Source organism: Loxodonta africana, chromosome 7 (assembly GCF_030014295.1).
Source record: "Loxodonta africana isolate mLoxAfr1 chromosome 7, mLoxAfr1.hap2, whole genome shotgun sequence".
Taxonomy (NCBI): domain Eukaryota; kingdom Metazoa; phylum Chordata; class Mammalia; order Proboscidea; family Elephantidae; genus Loxodonta; species Loxodonta africana.
Genome location: NC_087348.1, coordinates 123784433 through 123811204, shown reverse-complemented (window position 1 = coordinate 123811204; position 26772 = coordinate 123784433). Strand labels below are relative to the sequence as shown.

Here is a 26772-nt window from a genome sequence, read left to right as displayed (position 1 = left end):
GCAAAATAACCACAGACCCCCACAGCGGATAAGTTGTAGTTGTTAGTTGCTGGTGAGTCAGTCAATTCTGACTCATGGCCGCTTCATGGGTATAGAGTAGAACTGTCCCAGAGAGTTTTCAAGCCTGTGTCCTTTTGAAAGCAGATCGCCAGGCCTGTCTATTGAGGCTCCACTGGGTAAATTCGAATTTCCAACCTTTTGGCTAGTAGTCGAGCACTTATCCATTTGCACCACCCAGGGACTCCACAGTGGACAAGAGTAGCAGAAAACGGCCACACTAAAAACCTACATTTTCAGGAGTTCTTTTCACTGCTGCCAGAAGGAAGCCACTCAGGTTTGAAACCACTGTGCTTGTATTTGTTTCCTATTTAATTCTAATTTCTTTGTGGTTTTTATGCTTTTGTGCACCTCGTCCTTCCCCACATAGTCAGTCCTAATGGGAAATCAGTGGAGGCAACAGAATTATTTAGAAGCCTATTGGTCCCATTAATTGCTCCAAAGAACTATATTGTATGAGGAAAGTTATAAACTTGCTTAGTGTTTACATAATTAGTTAAGTTTTCCACCACTTGGGGATAAGCTCAGTAATGTGTTAGTACTTTATTACAGTAAATATTTCATGACTGCTTCCTATGAGCAAGGCAGTGTGCTAAGGGCTTTGGGGACAGAAGGATGAACGGGAATCAGCTTCCTCCTTTAAAAAGCAAGGCGTTTGCTAGGGGAGAAATAAAGCACCTGCACTTTCACTTACTTTATGTGGTAGAAATTAATTGGAGTCATGATAGATGTGCAAATGTTCACCTTTGACACATGAGACTTTGGACCATAGGATGCAGGGTAGTAGCATGCAATCTGTCTAAACAGGAAGAATCTTTTTGGACCAGCCATGCCACCTTAAAATGTAGTTATATAGCAAATCACTTCATTTATGGTTACACTCTGGGTCCAATTATCTTTGTAGAATGGTGCGTGCTGGTTTCCCAGGACAGAGTTATATTGAAAAGATCCGAAATAAAAAAGCCCATTGTACCACAACACAGTCATTTGAATATTTACATGAATTATATGCATGATAGGTGATGTTTCTACAACTGTCATATAAAGGACAAAATCCCTAGATTGTTGTTTATGTAACTTTCTCCATTCTAAACAGCAGCTGAGTTAATTGATCACCACGGTAATTAGCATGGCTAAAGTCCATCTGTGTATAGAATTTAATTATATCCCAACCATGAAAATGAAAAACAAACCATGATAAACAAATGCTTCATTAAAAAAAAAAAAAAAGATAAAATAACTCACCTATTTTTCTCAGGGAAAAAAAAAAAAAAACTAGCAGCCTGAATACAAGGAAATTCTTTCTTAGACCATCCAACTGACAACAGATCCAAAGTGTTTTCCTTTTCCTTATTAGAATGTTCTGGGGACGTTAATGCCTCTGTCTGCTATCTCCCTAGTCTGAGAGATAGCAAACTATCTCTCCATATCCATCCTCTGTTCCATTTTCATATCTATTGTACTTTTGAACATCCTCTTTTACTTAGCTTGTAAAAATGTGCCTAACCACCAAAATGCTCTTGTTTACTCATATATTGGTAAAATATTTCACTGCTGCTTATTCCAGACTATAAACAGTCTCTCTTTGGAGGCCTCTGGAGAACAAGAACTAATCAGTTACCACATGCCCTGGCTTTCAATATCAGGGGCCCTGTTTCTGATATTGTAGAAAAACAGGAGAGACTCATTGATTTTTTTTTCTTTATAAACAGTGAATGAGACAGAATTTAAATGTCTCAGGTAACCCTGACGAAATTGTTTTTAAGTCTTTTATTTATCTGCATTTCCTTTCTTCCTTAAAAACAACTTAAAACACTATTAATTTTGAACAAAGGCATCGTTTTATTTCATGTTCTTACTGCAGTGTTTTTCATCTATAATGTAGAGCTGTGGTGGGCCTTCATGCCTGTGGCCAGGAGACATTAGACCGAATGTTCTAAGGATAACTCGTAAATTACTGCTTATGTAACATGGACTCCACTGGCGTTAGACTGAGGTGAAAAAGTGAAGCTCCACTCTTCCCATGGCTTCTGATATTAAAAATTGGGCTCTGAATCTATGTCTTTACAGAAAAGTTTAAAGCAAATAGGATTATCACCTCCTGAATTTGCAGCTAGTCAGCATAAAAAAGAAAAGAAAAGAAAGAAAGAAATGATGGCAACTTTAACTAGGATGTGTGATTTATTTTTGTAGGGATGGATATGCAGCTAAATTATCCAGCAACTAGCCTCACGTCTCTACCTTCTCTACTATAACCTTAGACAAGGTCATTCCTATACAGTATTGAATTTTTCATCTAAAATAACTAGAACCTTTTATCCTAGTTGTTACTATTGTATCATCTTATAGAAGATACTTCTATTAGAGAAAAGAAATTGTTATACTTTTGATATAATAGGCTCTAAGTTAATCACTTCTTAAAAAGAAGGCTGTGAGATCTTTGATGATATCGATGCTTTCTGCTGTGACTAAGAGAAGTCTACAAAATGCAGGGATCATCAAAGACTAGTGTCAAAAATTTAAACAAATTATGTCGTTCTACCTTTGTGTAAAATAGCAGTGTTCTATATCTTCAGTTGTGGAAAAAAATTACACATAAACTAGAACTGAAAAAGATATACGGTTCAATGAGACAGAGACGCTGCTTAGCTTTGGAGAAAGAAAAAGGGGGTTTAAGTTTCCCAGCTTTGTCGCTTATTGTCTGAGTGTCCTTGAACAAAGCATTAATTGCTCTGAGTCTCATTATCCTCTTATACAAAATGGAAATGATGACAATAATCTCTTTTCCATAGGATTTTGGCATGGACTTAATGGATAATTTGAATTTGTCTTGTAAATAGTAAAGTGCTATACCAAAGTAAGTTTTTTTTTTTTTTTTTATGCGAGTAAAAAAAGGAATTAATAATCTGGAAGAAGAAGAAGATAGAATGGAATTTATAAATCCTGAGGGAAATGTATAGATTATTTTTTAACTTGTTATTGACTCAGACTGGATGCTGTTTTGCTTTTAAAGCTGTCACTAATTCCTTTAACTTTGTACCCAGTGCTGCCCAGGCTGGTAGCAAGACTTGGTCACCGAGTCTGTTTCAAAACAAGGAAGCATCCTTCAAAAGTTGAATAGGGAAGTCCCTTACCAGTACATTAGTTCAACGCATTAGTGAATGTCATCTTTAACCATAGCAGTATACAAGGTGTTCTGGAGGTTAAAGAAAGTAGACCACATGGTCCCTGCTCATAAAGACACTTACAGAATATATTGAGAAGATAGGACAGAGTGAAAAGACAAAGAATTTATTCACCATAATTAAGGGTGAAAAATTGTTATATATTAAGCAATAATTATTTGGATGTGTGCAACCAGACTGTTGGTGTTGATGCCAAAAGGTTAAGTATGGTCTTTTTCATAAATTATGATTTGGACAGTTAGATGTAGATGGAATAAGGATAAGGAGAGGGCCTCATTCCAAGAGACACTTTCCTGAGAGCAGATTACAGAGGTGAGCAGATCAAACACTGCAGTAGATCGCCAGAGGCATTTGGACTGGGCACTTTAACCAGGAGGCTGTGAGGCTCACAAAGCTAGGAAACTCCTCCTCGAGACAACTGATAGCAGCCAGCTAGGAAGTCCCTTAAAGAAATGGGATTTTGACAAAAGTCATTGATCCTGTGACCCATGGGGAGAAAAAGATGGAGACCCTCAGCAGCAGTCTTCAGACTTTTTAGTGGTATAACTCATTAGTTTAAAAAAAGTTGATCACACTTTCAATATGTGTGTATTTATAAACTATGTAGTATTATACACCAGTAACATCAGGTGCATTATAAAATATGGGGTCCCTGAGTTGTGCAAATGGTTAAGCACTTGACTACAAGCCAAAAAGTTGGCAGTACAAACCCACCCAGAGGCACCTCAGAAGACAAGCCTAGCAATCTTCTGCTAAAAGGTCACAGCCTTGAAAGCCCTTTGAAGCAGTTCTCTGCACACATGGGGTTGCCACAAGTTGGAATCCACTAGTGGGCAGTTAACAACAACAACAAACATTATAAAATATAAAAGGGATAGAAATTTTCAATCAGTGAATTAAAAATAATTGCAAACGGGAGTTCTAATATTCTTTTCCTGCCCTCTCCAATGTATCTTGCAGTGCAGAAACCTCACTTCTGAGTCTACTGTCTTAGAAGAGAACAAAAAATCGTCGATGGTTTGACTGTATGGCCAAAGGGCAGGCACCTTTTCAGAATGGCATGGGTTGGAGTCAAAATAGGGGGATAAGAGGACAAAGAAAGTGACTTTGAGTGGCATTGCAGGGAACCACACACATAGCATCACATTTGCGGATGGAGCCCAGCTTCACCTAAACTCAGCCAGGTGGAGGCCAAGAGCAGGTAGTGACACCACAGCCGAGGAGTTGGTAGCAAAAGCAACAATGGCAGGAGCAGCAGAAACACACCTCTACCTACACAAGCCCTACCACCCATTGTACCCTCATATTGGAAGAAAAATACAAAGGGCCTCTGAAAACCTCTGTAGAGAAACCGTGAGCAGCCCAAGAGTCAAACGATGTGGGCAGATCCAAGAGGAAAAGAGGAAAGCAGGTTGAGGAAGACTTTACCTCTGGTACCCAGTGGCTGGAACAGTTCATCAGTTCTTTAGAAAGACAATAGTGGTAAATAAAGCATGGCTTTCTGATACAGACAGGAGCTGCCCACCTCATAGCCCGAGCCCACATTTTGTGTGAACTCTGGCAGCTTCACATTTCCAGCACCTGTGTGTCTTGGTTTTGTGTGTGAGGGCTTTTTCTGGAGTCTGGAGAGCTTGCTCAGACATCTTCAACATTGAAGTTTGGGGGCTTTAATGTTCCCAGTGGAAGCTCTGAAATGGTGAAGAGTGGAATTCAGTGGATAAGTACCCCAGTTTCCCCATCTCTCTGTGGGGCAGTTCTGAAGTACGTTCTGTGTGGTTCCTCAGTAGGGTTGAGCCACAGCACTAATGTACTCATTAGCTTTTCTTCCCTCCCTGTCTGTTTATCCACTTTCTCACTTGTGCTTCCTGGGATGATGTCTCAACTAAACTGCTGTGCAGTCGATTCCAACTCGTGGGGACCCCATGTATGCAGAACTGTGCTCCATAGGGTTTTCAGTGGCTGAGTTTTGGGAAGTGGATTGCCAAGTCTTTCTTTGGAGCCAGCTCTAGGTGGACTGGAACCTTCAGTCTTTCCGTTAGCAGTCAAGCGCATTATGCATTTGCACCACCCATGGAATTCACTAAATAAAACTAGCTGCACCCAAGTCCTTGACTCTGAGTCAGCTTATGAGGAGAAATAAACTGTTCATGAATTTGGGGAAAAAATACCTACTGTGTTGTGTTTGTTTTGTTCAAATAATTTCTTCTAGAGTCTCGAGCAATTCATGTAGATATAAAAGGACATACACAATAGATTTACACTTCATACCATGTGGTGAAAATTATGGTGCCTGGATCAGGGTTTGAGGTGGGTGTGTACCTTTTGTTTATTCTACCTGTTCTGTAATAGTGTTCTCAACTATTGCCCTAAATTGGCAGATTCAAATTCAAATGGACCATGTCAGCTGATCTCACAGTTTTCTGTATTTGGTAATTTCAGTAAGTAATAAAATGTACTAGGCAGAGAGTTTGGCATAAATCTTAAGAACATGGACTTTGGATACACCATGGCTCAATTCCCTACTTGAAACTATTAGTTCTGTGCATAAATTTCTTTACATTTTAAAGAAGAATTTCAGCATTGATATCCTGTTGACCACTGAGAAGTCCACCTGGCTTTGATTTGGAGGCTTTGTTTAAAGCATTCTGTTTCAAATGTGTCGGTTAATCATAGTTAAATTGAGCAGTATAACTTGGCTGAGGGAATATTCCATATTCTGCCCACAACCCACGGAGATCAGTTCTTCAGTAAAGATTATACAGATTTGACACTTACATGTGCAAATAGGTAATTTGTATGCACATTTTGACAGAGGCCTTATGTGTCTATTTCATTGTTTTGACAACAATAGCAAATATTAAAGAGACACTGACTTAAGTATCACTTGTTTATATGCAATTCAGTCAACTAATTATGGCTTTTTGAAGAAAATTCATGGACTCACCGTTTGTTTTGCATGTGAAATATGAATAGAATAACAGCATGATCACTAATGAGTAAAAGTGTTTCAGTTTTCTTTATCTTTTTCAGATTTATTCTTAAAGAATGTACTTGGAGATATTAATCCTTTTGTTGACCTACCTTATTATTCCAATTTGTAGCTCTAGAGGAAAACTCTCTTTGACACTAAATGTCAAATTATGTATTTTGTGGGCCCTTTTTGTTCACTAGGGTTCCAAAGAAAGCACCTTTTACTCGTGTAATTTTTTTTTTCCCTTCTTATTCTCAGTTAATGTTTCACATATGACATATGTTTAAATTTCTAAGAGGGTATGGAAAGGAAAGATGTTGGAGAAATGTTTGGGATTGTGTTAACATTAGTCAACACCTCCCAAATGTGTACACCTTTTTTGCTTAGCTTAGCAATGTTTGTATATTAAAGTATAATGGCAAATATCAGAGAAGCGTATTATGGTAATTTCATTCTGAATTTAGCTTTTAGACATAATAGGTGGATAGTTTCTAATACAAACCCTGCAGGTAATGTGAAAGTAGTGATAGGGATTTTACCAACCTATAAAATCCCATTTGAAAGTTTGCGACAGGTATAATACCGCTTCAGTGTCAGAAGATAAATGCTAAACATCTATGTAGCACATCTCAAAATCATATTTACTGAATCTTTATTCTATGGCTACATGATGTGTTTCATGAAAAATATATGTGACATTTCTTAATACTGCATTTTTTTAAAACAGTAGAAGAAATTGTATAATTTACTAAGAATGAATCAGTGTTGAGCTTTTTTGTGTTAAAATCAGACCTATCGATATAAGAGTAGTCAATGCCATCTTTTTTCCCTTGTACTCAAAGTCAACACTACTTACATGTTTCCCAATAGGAAGGAGCATTTCTACAATGTTTATATAAATTTGACATTGGTGAATTAGGTGAGATGAAAGAAACTTCACCTAATTGCAGAAAAGAAGCTTGAATCTTTTGAGACCATGAGCGCCCTGAAAAGATAGGATGACTGACTTTCTATTTCAGTGTATTAGAGCAAAGACATTTATAGTTCAGAAAAATAAAAAACACAACTCAGAAGACATATTTGTTACTTAGCTTGCAGCTGTTATTTACTGGAGATTCTGGTTATTTAATTATACCTTATTCCAGAAGATATTCAAGGTCATAGTTGCTGCAGATTTTAATTATATACAAAGCTATAAAAAGTGGAACATTTCACCCTGGGGAACCCCAGAATGGCTGTAGCTAATTTATTAAGTGAGCTGCCGCAGAGTTTGGCTGCAGTTGCTAAATCAAAGGTTTGTATATATGTTTTGTGCCTTCAGCAATAGTTGTTGCATAGTTTTCATTTTTTACTAACTGGAAGTACAAACCAATAAACCCTTGAGAAAAAATTTACATGTTATGAAGTTATTACCCACACAATATTCAGGGGATTTTAGCAACAACAACAAAAATCTCCTGTATATTCAGTGTGGGTATACATACTTAAATTTAACCAAATATTTGTTAAAGCTCAGATATATGCGCTAAACTTTGGCTTAACATTGTAAAAACAGGAAAAATATTGTCACTTTTATTTTTTGTAAATTTTATTGTCAGATTTTTCCTTCCTCATAATGTGGTCGGGATCAAGTGTTTTTGGAATTTCGACCTTATGAAATTGGAGGGAGAAAAGCCTTCCTTTATTAGTGCTACAGAAAGTATGTTATTGTAATGTCACACTTCTAAACAAGAAGTACAGAATTACTTGGTAAGAAGTCCTGTTTGTCCAGTCTCCTCAAAGAGGGTACATGAATTATTTCAGTTGTTTCTTTTAGGCTTTTGGGTCCAAATATCAGTCTTGAACAATATCCTGTTAAGATTCTTTAAATTAGGACTTGAGAGGAAAAAACAAAGACTAGTAGAAGATCAGCTGAGTCCACACTGTGGAATAAGAACTTAAAGTCAGCATAACTATTTTGAAATGGGATAAAGAGTATAATTTTATATATTTCAGCCTACATGCATTCCATTACTAGCTTAAAATTCCTCCTCTTTAGTAAATGATTAAAGTTTGTTATATTCAAATTCTCTTTATCCCATTTCAAAATAGTTATGCTGACTTAAAGTTAAGTTCTTATTCCACAGTGTGGACTCAGCTGATAAAGGAAGCTGAATGTTGATTTTCATTCTAGCTCAAGCTCCTTATATCACATAGACAGGCATTTTGGGGAGTGTTTTCCTAGAGTTTGTCTAGAAAAATAGATTCCTAATCCAGGATTTTCATTCTTTAACTGATTATAGATTGTACACAAATCCTGGAATTGAAGTTAAGACACAATAAATTCAGCTCCTCTATATTGGCATTAATATTTCTTTTTGAAACCATTCCATTAGCATTACAAGTTCATGCAGGGAATAGCATGATATTGGGATAGATGTGAAATTTGGCAACTATTTCAAGGCATAAGAAAAATGTAGTATAGAATCTGACCTTTTCCTAAGCCCAGTACTCTTAAAATATAGCCATATTCTTAGATCTAAATAGAAAAAAAAAAAAATCATGCTTCCCATTGCTTCCTTTGACATTTTCTGGAAACATTTATTGTGTGTACAGGTACCTGATAAAATTACAGCTGTGATATAATAATTATTGCTGTTATTAATATTTATATGCTTTGTCGTATATATTATCTCATTCTTGTTATGTTGAAATATTCCCACTATTTTTTATTTTCATTTAGAACCAGCAATAAAGTATTCACAATATCTGTGGGAGAGATTAAATGGATAAAATCGGTTATATTTTACGGAGTTTGTATTTTCAGTATAATATGTTAACAGTCACTGTCACCTCCAACTTATTAGAAAAAAATTAGTGAAATAGCTCCAGGGCCTAACATTTCTAGTAGTAATGTCAATGAGAGCCAAATTTAAAATATTAAGTATATGTCTCCACCTCTATATTTTTTTTTTTATATATGTTACTTCTGCTCTCTGAAGCAGTAAATCGGGCTAAGAGACTGCCTGCCTCTCCATCCTCTGAAATCCTAAAATGTTTGCTGCCTAGAAATTCATTTGTGTTTATTTACTCCTTTGTCTTATTTTATGTGTGTCTGTTCTCTTTAAGTAACATCTCTAGATTGTCTTGCATTTTATAAAGCACTTACATGTGTATCTGGCTTTTTTTGGTTTGTTTTCTCTTATAAAAATCCTTTGAATAAGTTAATATTATTGTAATTTTGCAGATAAAGACTCTGATGCCTAGATAAGGTGATTTTCCCCAAAGAAACACAGCTGCAAAGTAGTAGAGAGCACCCCACTTACACACATTTTTTAAAGGCTCATTCCTATTAACTCTTCTGCACCAGGGGTGGGAAATATACCATGTGTGTATAGCCATGTCTCTCCTTTCCACATCCAGGACAGGGATTAAAGATTACACATGATATCCTTTCTGCCAGGCATGCCTGCCGCCTCAGAAACCCTCTCAACATGCGACTCCAAGAGTGGCCTGTTTTGGGGAGTTGGCATTCAGGATTAGATGTGCTCAATTTTCCTTCTCTGTGCCTTGCTTTTTCAGGATTCTTGCCTGTTATTATGTGTGTCCTGTAACCTTACCATGGTATTTTGCACAAAACAATAAATGCTAAATAAATAATTAATAATTTATGGTTAAATGGGTGAAAGTCATACTTTGGTGGAATTTGGTTGACTATCCGGAAGAGTTTTTCTCTTTATCATCATTTAATAATGTTTCTCAGATATCATTGAGCCTCGCCTTGTACCAGGCATTGTGTTATGTATTTGTTGCTCAAAGATAGATTCATTCGGTGAACAGTTCTTGAGCATTTACTGCAGGCTAACTCTGTGCTAGGTGCTGGAAAGACAATATTGAAAAAGACAAACATAAATCCTCGTCTCATGGAGCTTAGGGACTGATGGAAGAGCCAGATATTAAACAATGGAATCCACACACATATAATACAAAGCTTGATGTGTGCTATTAAGGCAAAGATCAGAGAATGATAATACGCCCATGAGGAGGAGTAGGACTTGTCTGGTGAGGAGTTGGAGGGTGGGCATGCTTTTAGATGGAGTTATGTGTGAGGAAGTTCTGAGGTGGGGAAGAGCTTGGAGCAGTGGAGTAGGTGACAGGCTAGAGAACAGGGCGGAAGGGGAGAGCCATAGCTCTTTCCCTCAAAGAACCCAAAAGTCAGTGAGGGAAAGAGACAAACTGGCAAAAACCCTATCATATATTTAATACCAACATACATTTAGTATATTTAATACAACATATTAAATGAGGGAAAAAGTCAACACAATATCAGGAAAGGAGAAGTAGGGTTGAAAGTACTTAAAGGATAAACAAGAACCATTAGGGCAGACCACACTTGGGGGTGAAAGGGAGGCAGAAAAGGACATGCCATAGCAGACAGAATGTGCAAAGGCCTGGGCTCAAACATGGCTGGCAGAAGCTCACCTGTGAGAAATGGGGGCCACCTGGACGCACCCTGCTTGCTATTCACAGAGAAGGGGATATCATATGAGTTGGGCAAAGCCCCCCAAACGTACCTTAGTTTACAGAAGCAGTCTGTCAGGAGCACAGGTCACAGGCTTTTACTGTAGCGTTTGTGAATCCTGCCTTCAAAATTGCAGATGAGCCCATTGAGTCAACGAGGGTACTAATTGCTTAACTTCTGTACTGTTTCCTCACAAAGTGGACAAATGGACGTAGTGTCTTGCCTCGAGGATATTCTGAGTTTTCTTTCATTCATTTGTTCAAGAAATATTTATTGAAAACCTCCTATTGTCTCCTGTTAAGTGTCAGTGTAACAGTGAATGAGACCCAGTCTCTATTTTCTGGAAGCTTTCAGTTTGGCAAATGGAGAGCAAGAAGAGAATAAAAGTGTTTCAGGCAGAGTAAATAAAATAGCACATGTTACACCTTCCATCACAGTGTGATTTCTCTGCCCACATTCCCATTTACCGTATCGTAAGATATTCTGTTAATTTTTAAAATCTAAAAATCCCGCATCCCAAGATTGCTCACCAGTGAGAACAGCAATAAACTCTTGTACTAGTTTCCAAATCTTTCTAGAGGTATAAATGGCAGTGGTGCACCTTTCCCAAAGGACCTTGCTAGCAGATGCCAAGGATCTTATCTAGAGCACTTTTTAAACAATTAAATATTGGACATTTACTTTCTGTAAGACATCCCTCACAAAAGTTAACATCCTACTATATGTGATAAAATAAAGATGTAGGCAATGTCAGCTGAATAAGTCTTTGTAAGACAAATGCCTAAAAAAAAAAAAAACCCTGCCGTCGAGTCAATTCCGACTCATAGCGAACCTATAGGACAGAGTAGAACCGCCCCATAGAGCTTCCAAAGAGTGCCTGGAGGATTCGAACTGCTGACCTCTTGGTTAGCAGCCGTAGCACTTGGCCACTATGCCACCAGGGTTTCCAGGCAAAATGTCAGGCACCCACAAAAAAAAACCCCACAGGTGGGAGAAAAGATAAAGGCCTCCTTACCTCAGTTATCATTTATTGAATACTTTCATGCTTAAGCATTTGGGGTTTGTGAAGTTTAATAAGAAATAGTCCTTGTCTTGAGTGAACAGCAATTAAGAATATGTTGAGAGCTAGACTAATTTGGACTGGAGAAAATAACAGATGGGACTAAAGTGGGTAGAGACTCAGCCTACGATAGATGTCAAATCATCTTATCTGCTTTCCTGGATAATTGTTTTTAAATATTGGATAATAGCATAGAAAAGAAAACACTCGAGGAAAACTAGCTGATAGCTCTAAAAAGGAAGAGATTTCTGAGGCGGAAAATGTCAGGGGATATTTCTTCACTAAATTCACTTGGATATGGCCAACAATTCTTAAGTGGTGCTGTATGCCAAGCATAAAAGGAAAAAAATAGTTCCACCAATAGTTCAGAGCAAGAACTATACCATGTTAGTCTTTTCATTCCTTCAATGATCAGGATGCTCTGTCCATGTTGAAGTAGCATGCACTTAGGAAATATTAGCTAAATGTATATTTCAGGTTACCTTTTAAACCTTGATAAAATCACAAACATACACTAAGTTGTTAAATCACTACCAGTATTAGCTATTCCAGCTGCCATCCTGTCTCTGATGGGTAGATATGGGATTCAGAGGAGACTCAGTTGCTCAAGCCCCAAAGGGTGTATTGCATGATGATCCTGAGTTCATTTTGGTAACCCCGTTCTCCGCCTGGACTAGGGTAGATCTAGGCACGTGCCCAGATTCTGCCCAGTGAGGTGGAGGGAAAACCTGTTTGGGATGGGTGGGCGTGTTCTAGACCTGCTTCTGCTTTCTTAATTTAAGAAGAATTCATGTAGAAAAAAGCCCTCTCTGTGGCTTCTGAATCCAAACCTGTGTCACATTTTGAAGAAAGCAGCCAACGTAACAAGAACAGAAAGATGAAAAGACCCAGGACAACATCTTAAAGCCCTGAATTAACCAGTCCTGAAAATGTCCTAGCTCCAGACTTCCCATGTGAAACGATACACTTTCCTTATTGTTTAAGTCACTTTTAGTTTGGTTGTCTGTTCCTTGCAGCTTAACGCAGCCCAAGAAGTCAGTGGCCTGATTAAACACGTGGCGCTGTGCAAACAAAGCGAAAGGCCTCTACCTATGTGCAGAATTTCAGAGGGATTCATTCAACAAGTGTTTTTTGAGAGCTTACTTTTCTTTGAAATTTCATAAATTCAGAGAGAATACGTTTCTATTGAGGTTTTGAACTCTGAGGCACAAAGGTGAAATTGAGAGTAAAAACCAGCTGCCGTTTGGCTTAGTTTCCAAGTGACTTTTTTATATTCATGAAGGGATTGGTTTTGTGTCTCTGTTTTTTAACCAAAAGTGAAAACAGAAATGTAAAATGTGTGAGTATCTAAATTGGACAACCATGCAAAATTCTCACATAGTATCAAAATTTGGTGAAGTATACTATTCTGAATAGCTTAATGCTTGCTGATTCTCTGGTACTTTTTAATTTATTCAGCTTTCGAACTTATCAAACCCCCTCTCACACGCACCCCCCCCCTTTTTTTTGTTGTTCTGTATATATAGGGTCGCTATGAGTCGGAATTGACTTGACAGCACTGGGTTTTTGGGGATATATATTGCTAGGTCTAAGATAGAGACATGTGCTAGCTAGGAAATCATGCTTTGAAATATACTGTTTAATTTAAGGAAAATGGTAAATAGATGATTTTCCAATGAGCACAGGTGTTTTCAATTGGCAGGAAGATGCTTTTTTATATTCTGGAAGCCAAGGCAATGCCCTTACCTTCTTTTCTTTTGACATACCAAAAGAGATGACCTGTAGCAGTCTCTTCTTGCCTCTGAAATTGACCTTTTTCTCAGATTGACTTCAAATGTAGCTTTGTTCATACCTGAGACCTCTTGAGAATAAACAAAGTCTGTATTTCTTTTGCAAGCAATAGCCATGTCAATCCAAGAAGAAAACAGAAGCTTGTTTTTCAGCAGCTGGATTCTCATAGCATGACATCTGTAGCAACCTCACAGAAGATGAGTAACCGTAGCTCAATTTAAAAGTTAGAATTTTATTCAGTGTGTTTTAGAATAAAAGCTAGTAAGGTTTCAAAACAATTACTCATGGGTGATGAATTAAATCAAAAAGAGCTTAATAACGATGTCTGAAGCAACAGATACACTGTCAATATTTTGTAGCCTTCAGATGGTGAGAATACAAAGTTCTATCTTTTCCTTTGCAAAGAAATAGCAACAGAAGAACCTAAAGGTTGCTTATTCTGCCTAGTGGCATCATATTTTCTTATGAAGACAAGAACCTATTCCACTATCTAAGTGCAACTCCTAATTCCCACCAGGCATGTTAAGATCTCAGTAAATGCTGTGTCTTGTCCCAGAAAATAACTTCATTTTTTTTTTTCCTTCTGGTCATGTAAGAGGTCATCTGATTTTTATTACTGTATGGGCTTTCATAGAAGACAGATGATGACATATTATCAATCATTCTTTCCGTATAACCTACCAGATGGCCTCTGAAGATGCCCATTAAACCAAAAAAAAAACCAAACCCATTGCTGTCAAGTTGATTCTAACTCATAGTGACGCTATAGTGGCGCAGTGGTTAAGCATTTGGCTGTTAACCAAAAGGTTGGTAGTTTGAATCCACCAACCAGCTGCTTCTCGGAAACCCTATGAGCAGCTCTACTCTGACCTACGGGGTCGCTATGAAAAGATGCCTATTAGGATTCACAAATAGTTTTCTTTTAACAACAATCCTATTCTTTCTTTTTTGATTAAACACTAGTACATATTGTTCTTTATTAAAGACTATATCTGTTATTTCTAATTCATCTGAAAAAATAATTCTAGATTACCAAAGAAGTGATCCAAAAAAAAAAAAAAAAAAGCAAGTTTGGCTTGTATTGGTATAATTTATAGGCCAAGGGTATTTGCAGTCATTTTGAATAATTTCTAAAGGATTATTTAAAAACCAGTTGTCACTGAGTAAATTTCAAGTCATGGCAACTCCATGTGTGTCAGAGTAGAACTGTGCTCCATAAGATTTTCAATGATTCATTTTTTGGGAAGGAGATCACCAGGCCTTTCTTCCAAGGAGCCTCTGGGTGGATTTGAACCACCAGCCTATCAGTTATCAGCAGTGTGCGTTGACCATTCGCACTCCCCAGGGACTGCTCATAGACACAGGTATATAAACAACAAATAATAGCTGTGTGATTCTTAGATTAACTCCCAGTTGCTTTTCTCCTAGTAATTGTGAGCTCTTTAGTCAAATGTGACTAAGAAAACGCTTTTATCTTGCTCTCAGGAGCTAGTTTTTAATAATTAGGGAATTCCATGCTCATCTTCTCTGTTTCACATTGTTCAATCCCACTCCAGCTTTGTGGGATTGATTACTTCCTCCTGAAACTTCCCTTGTAAAATAATTTCAGAAAATTATCATTCTCTGTAAATGCTAAATGTTTCTACTTTCAGTAGTAGTCTTCCTAGAAAATATTTATAAGAATGTTGGTTTGCCTATAACAAATGTTCTCTCGAAAAAAAATTCTAAATATAGTTATTTCTGAGTATGACTTTTTTTTTTCTATTTTACCTGTTATCTTTCTATATCTCTGAGCTAGGTTGGCAGTGGGAGCGAATTTTTTGTTGTTGTTGTTGTTATTGTGGTTGTCTCGTTTTCTGAGTGCTGTTGGTTTGGTTGAAAAGACCTTTCTATTCAGAACCCTTTGATCCTGAAATGCTTCCTGTGATGCCATTCAACGTTTCCCTTCTCCATCTGCCAGAGTTTTTCATTTTATCGTGCAATTTTTTTCACATCCTCTGTTAACTACAATTTCACGGCACCAAAAGACTGTACTAGGAGAAAATACAATGATAAATTTTCTTATTGTGCTCAAATATAGTGTGGCTATTTGAGGGCAATTTTATTTTACTGATTTTAATTTTTTAAAAACTAGACTAAAAATCATTTCAGGTAGGTAAATCATTTTATTTTAGTATAATTTTACAACCACATCTGCAATCTACCTATAAAATACATGCTGTTTTGAAGGAAAGGGTATGGTGGCTCACTGATGTGTAATAACAAAACACATCCTTGTGCATTAAGAGCGGTCTAGTGAGAAGTAATAATTACCGATGCAGTACTTTGGGCATTACTACACTCCCGATGGCTGCTTCTGGGAAATGTTCAAAAGGGCTTTATGATTTTTTTTTTTTTCCTTTTGTGATGGACTCAGATTCTTACAGAAGAATAATTTCGAGGTCATGGAACTATCAAGTGATTACTCTCCAAAAACACTGTCTCTAAATGTTACTCTGAGGAAGGTTGTTTATAAACCATTAACACCTTAATTTGTGCCAAAAGGAACTGTAATTAAAAAAAAGAAAAGATATGTGGCTGGTAAACAACTAATTCTGTCCTCCCCAAGTCTTCAGAAACAAAAAGGTTTTGTATTACTACTGCGTTCATAGAGAAAAGACTCTACTGGAGAATTCTAACTAAACGTCTGGTGTTTAATCAGCTTTGCTCTTGAGTTGTTTAAAAGCAGACAATAGAGGAGCACAGTTGATTATTGGTTTTGGAGGGCCTATGGAGTGCTGGTGGCACAGTGGTTAAGAGTTCAGCCGCTAACCATAGCCAAAAGGCTAGCAGTTCAAATCCACCAGCTACTCCTTGGAAACTCTGTCGGACAGTTGTACTCTGTCCTGTAGGGTTGCTATGAGTCAGAATTGACTGGACAACAGCAGGTTTGGTTTTTGGTTTTTATGGGCTGTAGAGTCTCTGGGTGGTTCAAGTGGTTAACACATTGGGCTACTAATCTAAAGGTGGAGGTTTGAATCCATCCTGAGACACTCCAGAAGAAAAGCCTGGTGATCTACTTCAAAAAAAAAAAAAAAAAAAAAACAGTTATTGAAAATCCTATGGAGCACAGTCCTACTCTGACAAACATTGCGTTGTTGTGATTTAGAGTCGACTCAATAGCTACTGGAAGACTGGTCGTCACTAGGAACATGTGTCAGATGTCAACCAAAAATTCTTTCAGTAAAGATTATTCCACTTAATCCCAGGAGGAATTTAGTTCATCAGTTCCAAGTTTTAGTTTCTTGGGAAACACTGAGGGGAAAAAAAAAGAATGTTGAATAAGCTTTAACACTGACTTTTAAACTATCACAGTTACCAAAAATCTAATTTTTACCTTTTGCATTTCACATAGTGAGACTCTAACCCTGCACTTTGTAAATTAGGAGATAATTTATGGGAAATTATCTAATTAATTTCAATTTAATCCCACTTGTGTATTTAAGGGTTGACCAATTCATTTTAAAATTAGGTACTTCCTGCCCTACTCTCTTTTGTATTTTCCATCACTCACTTACTTGGTTCTTTCTGGCTCCAAGAATATATTACACTATGGCTCACCAAGTAAGGTGCTATTTTGCCTTCCAGGGCACTTTTCTATGCTGTGTTATTATTTGTTGAGGGAGAAGGCAGAGATTATTTGAGGTGGCTAGTTCAGTAGTAGTTATAATGACCCATTAGTCAATGCCAAGCCAGCCATTAGTCAATGCACAGACCTAAATCTTGGCTTATCTTGCTGAGATAGTTATTCTAAATCAGATGGTTGTAGAGGATGAGAACCTATGGGATCTAGTCAATGACCTGATTTCGTATGTTGCTCAGTATATCTGAGAGCAGTACCCCAAAATTACAACAAACTCCCCTACTTTCATTCCAGATTTTTCTTCTTTTCTTTCTTGGTCACAGCTTTTTAAAGTGTCGTAGGGGATATTGATGGTTCAGTGGTAGAATTCTTGCCTTCTATGCGGGAGACCCATGTTCAATTCCTGGCAGATGTACCTCACGCATGGTCACCTCCTGTCTGTCATTGGAGGCTTGTGTGTTGCTATGATGCTGAACAGGTTTCAGCAGAACTTTCAAATGGACTGGGAAGAAAGCCCTAGCCATCTACTTCCAAAAATCAGCCAATAAAAACCCTATGGCTCACAGCGGTTCCATCCCCAACCCATCATGGGGATGGTACAGAACCAGGCAGCATTAAGTTCCATTGTGCATGGAGTCACCATGAGTTGGGGCCAACTTGACAGCAGCTAACAACAATAACAGGGCCTGGCTATGATGAAAATGCTAGGTAATTTGATGGGAAAGGAACAGAATCAGAATCATTGCCTGTTCAGAATCAATTTCCATACCAGCCTCATTTCGGAATCAATGTCAATACCATGAGGCAAGCAGGATCATTTCAAAGGAATGCTCCCCAAAATCATCCTTTAATGTTCATACCACGTGTGTTCTTACACGTCAGGCCCTGTCTACATCAAAATTTAATTTCTTAGAAATAAAATATTTGGGACATTTTTCAACTTTATTTCTGGTAAAACTACCTTTTATTTGCTACCTTACTTCAAAAGGCCGTTGAGTTATTAAGAATTCCCAAGATGCATTATTTATAGAAATCACTGTGAATTTTTTTTAACAGATATATTTTGAGTGTCTCCATATGCCTAGATTGCCAAGGCACTGGGGTTACCTTGGTGAAGAAGGCACAATCCTTTACTGCAAGGAATTGTAATATTCAGCAATATTGTTTCTTTGTAATTCCTATGGAAGTTTCAAAGAAATTATAAAGCACCTTTGAGTAGCTTCAGTTTTTAGCTCTTGTACCTAGTCAGCCCCAGAGAAAAGCCTCTACTTAGCTTTAAAAGAAGAACAAGGAATAGAACACATTGTTTTTACATTTAAAGATTTATTTTAATTCCTCCATAATGTGTTCAGAACAAATTGATATGCAAAGTGACTAGTTATGAGCCTGGAATACTTTTCTGCTTGAAAATAAGTAAGGATTTTCCTAAACAGTGTTTGAACAATTTAAGCTGTGTTTAAATTCTCTGTTTGTACACTCATTTGAGATGAAAGCACACAACTGTATATAATATCATTTTTAGATGGAAAAAGTATCTGTTTATCCCACTGAAGATTTTGGATTTCTGATTCTATTGTCACATCATTGCTTCACTCTTGCCTGTTAGCCATGGCCAAACCATTGACAGCTCTGTTCCCTTAAAAAGAAAATTGTTGAGGTATCATGTCACTTTGGACCCGAGAGGAATGTTAAACGCCATATCACCCATCCCACTAAACACAGTTTAAGAAGCAGAAACCAGAAATATGCTATGGTGTGTCTAATATTGCTGTTTGTGGTGACGAGGGAAAATTCATGAGTGATGCAAAGAACTAAGCACTTGACTGCTAACCAACAGGTTGGCAGTTTGAACCTACCCAGAGGCACCTTGGAAGACAAGCCTGGTGATCTGCTTCCAAAAGGTTACAGCCTTGAAAACCCTATGGAACCCTTCTACTCTGCACATGTGAGGTCACCATGAGTCGGAATCAACTCAATGGCAGTGAACAACAACAGAACACAACCTGTCTGTCAGTTTGTCACACTGTGGTGGCTTGCATGTTACTATGAGGATGGAAGCTATTCTACCAGTATCTCAAGATGTCAGCAGGGTCACCTATGATGAACAGGTTTCAGGAGAGCTTCCAAACTGCTAAGGCAGACTAGGAAGAAAGGTCTGATGCCCTACTTCTGAAAATTCCACAAAAAAAATCCAAACCCATTGCTGTCAAGTCAATTCTGACTCATAGCGACCTACGAGAAAGAATTAGTCAATAAAAACCCTATGGATTATGAATGTTGTCTCAAATAGTCCTGGAAGATGAGCGCACTAGGTTGGAACGCACTCAAAATACACAGTGGCTGCAATAATGGGTTGGAGCATACTAAAGATCACGAAGAAGGCGCAGGACCAGGCAACATTTTGTTCTTTTGTAAATGGGGTCTCCATGAGTCAGAACAAACTGAACTGCAACTAACAATAAGTAACAAAAAGAACACAATAAAACTGAACTCAAGACTTAGTTCTTATATAAGCCTTTCATCCCTTTGACTTGCAACAAATCACTTTAACTTTTCTGCATTGGTTTTGCTTCCTGTTAAAATAACAAAACAAATTAAATTTAAAAATTGAATGAAAGTGATGGTATTTATTGCCTATTTTTGACAACCTAGAAAAAAAAAAAAAAAACTTTTGTGATGGACTTAGAAAATTTGATGCTAGTCAACTATACTGTACCTTGCAAATACAAAGTGGTCGTAACGTGGTTGTTTGCAGAAGTGGGACTGTGTGGTTTATGTGTCATTTAGCTACATTCTGGGCAAACATCATATGTTGTATGATCATGGAACAGCCATTTACAAATGGAATTTTGGAATAAAACTCATTGCAGGTTGGGAGTTTCTTGACGATAACTCTGTTTTGGGCTTATAGCTGCAGAATGCAGTTCGTGACTATCAGTCATGCTGCTGGTCCCTGGCTGTCTCGTGGGGACATTGGGGCAGATGAGTATGATTGTACTGTTCTACTACATTTCATGTTGAGATGACGCATTGTTTGCGCCTATCACTGATCGATATTTTAATGCTTACCTGAATAGCTCAGCATTTGCCCTTTGTATCTTATATTGTCATAGAAAATAATAACATCTGAGAAGAAAATATCACCATTACTTATAGTTGCATTTCTCCTTAAGCATTACTATATGTGAGGATGAATAACTGAATGTTGTTGTCGCTGGGTGCCCTTGAGTCAATTCCGACTCCTAGCGACCCCATGTGACAGAGTATAACTGCCTCATAGGATTTTCTAGGCTCTAACCTTTACGTTTAACCTTTACGGGAGCAGATTGCCAGGTCTTTCTCTCCTGGAGCTGCTGGGTGAGTTTGAACCATCAACCTTGCATTTAGCAACCGAACACTTAACCATTGCATCACCAAGGCTCCTTGAATGACTGAATACATGTAGTGAAACCAGGTTTGACTTTTTCCATGAATTGGGAAAGCTAGATACCGGATGACATACACCCAGCTGCCCAGTGTCAAAGACATTGAGGTAGATAGCCTCTTACCTTAGGTTACTGGTGTACCGGAGATGAGGCGCTGGAGGAGGTTCTAAGCTCAAAGACAAGACAGGGAGTCCATGACAGGTAATTAATCAGTGAAGCCAGATGAAAAACTGGACGTGAGATGCAGAGTTAAAGAAAGGAGGGAGAGGAACCAGAGAAGTCGAAAATAAGAAGCAAAATATTAGAAAGTATGAATGACCAGTGATATTCAAATTTTAGGGTTCATCCTAATCACCTGGCAGACTTCTTAAAATAGCAGTGCTGGGCCCCACCACCAGAATTTCCATAGATCTTGGCTGAGGCCCAAGAGTTTACATTTGTAACAAGTTCCCAGGGGATGCTGATGCTGCGGTTCCAGGGAACCACTCTTTGAGAACCATTGGTTTATATGAATTCCAGAGATAATTAAAAGTGCCTGTAGTAACTTTTCAAGAGTTCCTGGGACACTTGGATGGGTGAGCTGAGTTTGTTTAAAGGGTTAAAGGTTAAAGACAGAATAAAAAAAGATAATATTTTAGCTTCTTTTTTAAAAATTTTAATTGGCTTTTCTCTGTATAAGTCAAAGGCATATAAATCCCAGAGCTTAGGATAATGTGAACCTTCTTCTGTATTAAAATATGAAATAAAACTTTATATTCTTACCGTATTAAAAAAAAAAAACCCAAAACCAAACCCATTGCCACCGAATCAATTCTGACTCATATCTACCCTATAGGACAAAGTAGAACTATCCCATAGGGTTTCCAAGGAGCAGCTGGTGGATTCAAACTGCCAGCCTTTTAGTTAGCAGCTGAGCTCTTAATCACTGGCCACCAGGGCTCCTGCCATATAAACATACATAGAAATGATTCCCTACCTATGAAAGGTGATTTGTTTCCTATTTGGGTTGTTTAACAGCTAGTAGAGTGTTCTGGTTAAGAGCGTGTGCTCTGAAGGTAGACTGCCTGTGTTCAAATCTTGATTCTACCACTAGCATTGTGCCCTGAGGTCATGAGTTCTTAAACTCTCTCTTAGCCTCCTATGTAAAGTGAGGATAGGGTTGTTGCAAGGATTAAATGAAATAATGCATTTAAGCCACTTATGAGAGTGCTGGTACATAGTAATTGCTCCATAAATGTTAGCTATTATTGGAACATCAAAGAAAATATCTTTGTAAAAGAATGTGACTTTGTATATCATACTTTGGTAATTATCTCAGGTTTGACCTGATAGGTCATTCTCTGTATTTATAGTTCATTTTAACTCTTCTGCTAGGAATAGCACTGAGCTGGCATGATATTATAAATTAGAAGTAAACAACATGATGCAGAAGTTAAAGTGAATTACAGATAGCAAAGAATCTAAAATTGCCTCTAGCGAATTTTAGACCAAGAACAAAAAACAGCTGGTATAAGCACAGTGGTTAAGAAAATCAACTCTGGAACCAGACTGCCTGGGTTTATTTTCCGACACCATCATTCACTCGTTTTGTGACCTTGAGCAAGTTACTTGACCTTTCTGGCCCTCAAAAGCTTTTTCTGTCAAATGGTGATAATAATAATGCCTATCTCATCAAGTTGTTATGAGTATATATGATCACACACCACACACACACATACACACATACATACACAGAGAAACACATGAGATCATATATATAAATTGCTTTGACCCTATAAATGTAACCTGCAAAGTATATAGTTCGGTGCCTGGCACAAAATAAACACTTCATGTTTTCTGTCATTTATATTTATTCTGTGTATATGTATATTTTGGCAATATTTTGTTTTCAAGGGGAAACTTGCGAATGGTCCTTTTTGCCTCTAATTCAATATAGTGCAACACAGATCTGTCAAATTTATAAAATTGGAAACAAGTTTTGTCTTAATCAAACTACATAAAAAGGAAGGCTTCTCCCCCTAACCCTGCCACAGCTTTCTTAAAAATATAATTGCCATTTCATTAGATTTTTATTATTAGTGTTATTGTTAATAATAAAAATGTTATAACCCTTAAGATGTTCTAGTCATTAATGATGATCTAGAAATCAAGAAGTCTCTTTCTTACTTCCAAAAATCTCTGAAGGTGCACTTTTAAAGGATGTCATTGATATTACTATTGCCAAATTCTCTGGTCCCTTCTCTGTCTGTAGTCCCCTGGTATTCTACACTTGACATTATTGACCACTCTATCCTTGAAATCATCTCTTTTCTGGACTGCCCAACATAGCCATGGGCACTACTTTGAGTCCCCTGCTTCTCTCCAGCATTACTTCTCTGATTTCCATGGATGCCCATCTTCTGCCCCCTACCTGTGTGTGCTTGCCAGCTTCCAACACTTGGCCTCTGTATAGCGCTCTAGGTTTGAAGTAATAAAACACCGCAACTGTGGTGTGCAGCTACCACCAATGACTGCCCTCGCAGGGAGCACAACAGAGTATCTCTGATGGAGCAGGAGAGCAGTGGGATGCAGACCTCAAATTCTCGTGGAATGACCAGACTTAATGGTCTGACTGAGACTGGTGGGACCCCAGAGGTCATGGTCCCCAGACCCTCTGTTAGCCCAAGACTGGAACCATGCCTGAAGCCAACTCTTCAGACAGGGGTTGGATTGGACTATAAGACAAAAAATGATACTGGTGAGGAGTGAGCTTCTTGGCTCAAGTAGACACATGAGACTATGTGGGCAGCTCCTATTTGGAGGCAAGATGAGAGGGCAGAGGGGAACAGGAGCTGGTTGAATGGACACAAGGAATACAGGGTGGAGAGGAGTCTGCTGCCTCATTAGGGGGAGAGCACTACAAGTGCATAGCAAGGTGTATAAGTTTTTTATGAGAGACTGAATTGATTTGTAAACTTTCACTTAAAGCACAATAAATAAAATTATAAGAATAAATACCATAACAAAAGGTGATTGTAAACAACAGAAATGTATTTTCTCAAAGTTCTAGAGGCTGGTGGTCTGGATTCGAGATGCTGACAGGGCTTTGCTCTGTCTGAAGGTTCTAGGGAAAATTCTTATTTCTTTCTTATTTCTGCTTCTGGCTTGCAGCTGCAGCATAAACTCTGTTTTCACATGCCTTCTTCCCTCTCTTGTCTGTGTCTCCTCTCCTCTTTTGTAAGGACACCACTCAGATTGGATTAGAATCTATCCTGCTTCACTATGTCCTCCTGCTAACTTAATTGATAACCTCTGCAAAGACCCTATTTCCAAACAAGGTCATGTTCACAGACACCAGGGTTTAGGACTTCAATGTATTTTTTGGGGAAGCACAATTCAACCCATAATGGCCTCCCTTCTCAGGACACCCTTCCTTAGAGGGCTCAGGATTTCCCAAGGCTTCCTCTTCCCTCTCTAAACAAATCCCTGTCTCAGGAATTTGTTCTTTCATCTCAGGTCTAGTCCCTAGCACCAAAACCCAAATGGAAATCATTCTATTTAAATTGCTCATCACCACATCAAATAGAAACTTAACATTTCTGCAAAAACACTTCCCCCTCCCAGTCCCTCTGCATTATCAGTATTACGGTGGTACTTCGCCCAGTTCTTGGACTTAGCATGTTGCTATTACCTCCGACTCATCTCTTTGAATCCCTTTCTTAGCTGAAAGTTCCTTTTGATTTGCTTTTTTCCCTCATTCAAACTCACTGCTACCTGCCCTCCTAGGTCAGAACCGTATCATTCTGCCACCTGCCTCCTAGGAGACTTACACTGCGCCCTCTTCCTCCAGCTCACCTTCCATAGCACCAACGGGCTCATCTTCCCTTCTGTGAGCCACTAACGCTTTCCAGGGCTTTCCTGTTTCCACCCATATCAAATGATTGCCCATTTTCATATATTTCTGCTTGACTGCTGCCAGACTTCCTAATATTTCCATAGTTTTTGGTGAAAACCTATAACATCCTGTCTTAGGAATCTCGTGCTGACATATCAGAAACATGGCAAATGGGTGGCTGTAACAAACAGAAATTTATTTTCTCACAGTTTAGGGGGTAGAAGACCAAATTTAGGGTGCCAGCTCTAGGGGAAGGCTTTCTCTCTCTGTTGGCTCTGGGAGAAGGTCCTTATTCCTTGGTTTCTTGATGATCTTCATGTGGCATGGCGTCTATCTGCCCCCATCTCTGCTTGTTCCTCTGTTCTGATCTGCTCTTATATCTCAAAGGTGATTGGCTTGAAACACACCCTACTGATACGACCTCTTTAACATAAAAAAGAAAACCCGTTCCCAAATGGGATTGTAACCACAGATATAGGGAGTAGGATTTACAACACATATTTTTGGGAGACACAATTCCATCTGTAATACCACCATATGTCCCACTTTGTCCATTTGGACTCTGCTCTGGGCAGGCCTCTTATCCTATCATGATCCCACGAAAACCTTGTGTTTGCCACATTAGCCCTTATAGCTCGTCTTCCCTCTGATAACCATGAAGTTTACATTTGGCACTTAATGTACATTCCTGCTTTGTTTATACTTGTACCAAATGCATCAAATTTATTTCTCTGTGGAGGAAGACAGGAACCATTCTTTAAACCTTCTTAAATTATGTCCAACTCTGCCAGAGCATGTAGAACAGTAAAAAAAAAATACATAAAGCTCCTATATATTAACCCTGAAAGAGACCAATGAGAAAATTTGCAGCCTTATTTTGTAGTTGAGGAACCTAAACACCCGAGGTGCATATTTTAAATTTTAATAGTTATGTATTATATTTATGGTTACCTTTTTTTATGGAAAATGGCAATTTAGTTTCCATTTACAATATTGATAAACATTTTATTTTCAAATAAATTTGCTTTTAATTAGAGATATTAATTTAAAGAGAAACATTAAGTAAATAATAGTACTAAAAAAAAAAAAGGTAAGCAAATATGCGGGAAAAATGTGAAAGTAGTGCTCCAGTGGCTGAAGTTTTGAAAATACTGCAATATGTTGTGTTTAGAGTCTGGGCTTGATAACGGTTGTTGACTGACTGATTGATAGGTCACATCCATCTCCCTAGAAAACAGTTTTTCAGACTCATTTCCTAAAAGTCACTTATGACAAAACTGGCAGACATTTGATTTTCACAGCTATACCTCTATTCAGCATAAGGTCAAGACAAGACAAAAGTCAAGAGTCAACTGAAAAAAAAAAAAAATGTTTTTCAGCGCGAGGCGGTCTTGTTGCCACGCTCCCTAGAGGTGATGATGATATTGCAGAGACAGAGTGTTGACCTCAGCTCCTTCAGCTACTTTTTGCTCTGCCTAGGACTCCCCCAGCCCTGGTGGTTTAGTGGTTAAGAGCTTGGCTGCTAACCAGAACGTTGGCAGTTCAAATCCACCAGCTGCTCCTTGGAAACCTTGTGGGACAGTTCTGCTCTGTCCTATAAGTTTACTATAAGTTGGAACCATCTCAACGGTAATGGGTTTTTAATGGATAGAAAACCTAACTGGGCAACCTGTAACACATTAAACACTCAATGTTTCATGAAAATATTTAAACCCCTATGTGCGGAAAAATATCTGTAAAAGAGAGAGGCTTTTGCATTTCACATGCTGATTCCTCATTCACAGCCTTCTTTTATTTTAAAACTTTTAAGAGCTGCCTTCAGCAGCCCTATCTTGCAGTGGTTTCCACAGGCAAAGGAAGCTCCCTGACCAAGTTCACTGAGTTACAGACACCAAAATAAACTTTCTCTGGGGGAGCACAAATAGATGACAGCTGGGGGCCTGCTTATTGGTGGGTGTGAAAATCCAAATTTTCAAATGCCAAGAACTCTATCAGCTAATATGAAAAATGGACCTGTGGAGAATAAAATAAAAGCTAGACCTATTTGAAGTCACAGAGAAACCAAGGGGTGTGTTTTTGCTGTTTTGTTTTTAATGGTGGAGAAATCCACTAGAAAATGTCATTGGAATATAAAATATATGGTATTAAAAAAACCCTTCAATTCCTTTTCCTTGTTATTTATTCACTCATTCATTCAGCAATATGTATTGAGCCCCTTCTATGCCAGTCTGTAGGTAGTGGTACACTATCAGTGTAAAAAATATTTATTTGTATATCACGAAAAGA

At 38.1% G+C, this 26772-nt stretch overlaps 1 protein-coding gene across 1 annotated transcript in view; it reads left to right on the top strand.

The window, feature by feature from the left end:
* PDGFD (platelet derived growth factor D) overlaps positions 1 to 26772 on the top strand; it is a 276377-nt gene that overhangs the window by 152602 nt on the left and 97003 nt on the right. The window lies entirely within an intron of this gene.